The sequence below is a fragment of the Sinocyclocheilus anshuiensis genome, unplaced genomic scaffold (genome assembly GCF_001515605.1).
Source record: "Sinocyclocheilus anshuiensis isolate Anshui unplaced genomic scaffold, SAMN03320099.WGS_v1.1 scaffold652, whole genome shotgun sequence".
NCBI lineage: Eukaryota > Metazoa > Chordata > Actinopteri > Cypriniformes > Cyprinidae > Sinocyclocheilus > Sinocyclocheilus anshuiensis.
Genome location: NW_015555769.1, coordinates 211,162 through 211,503, shown reverse-complemented (window position 1 = coordinate 211,503; position 342 = coordinate 211,162). Strand labels below are relative to the sequence as shown.

The 342-nt window shown below is 40.4% G+C and overlaps 1 protein-coding gene across 1 annotated transcript in view; it reads left to right on the top strand.

Moving 5' to 3' along the window:
* ryr2a (ryanodine receptor 2a (cardiac)) overlaps window positions 1–342 on the top strand; it is a 124,207-nt gene that overhangs the window by 44,259 nt on the left and 79,606 nt on the right. The window lies entirely within an intron of this gene.

The following is a 342-nucleotide window of genomic DNA, read 5'->3' as shown; positions in this document are numbered from 1 at the left end:
ACACACACACACTCTCACACACACACACACACACACACACACTCAAACACACACTCTCACACACACACATACACACAAACACACAAACTCGCACACACACACACACACACACACACACACACACAAACACACATACACACACAAGCTCTTTCGAACACACACACAAACACACACTTTCACACGTATGTACAATTTAGTGTCGTCAGTTCACCTTGCTGCATGTCTTTGGATCACTCTGCAATCAGTACATGTAAGTCAAATTAATATCTCAAGTTAATTTATTTATTTGACAAGTGATCTGCATAACATAGTTTACATCTGCATTCAAGTTACTCACAGCAG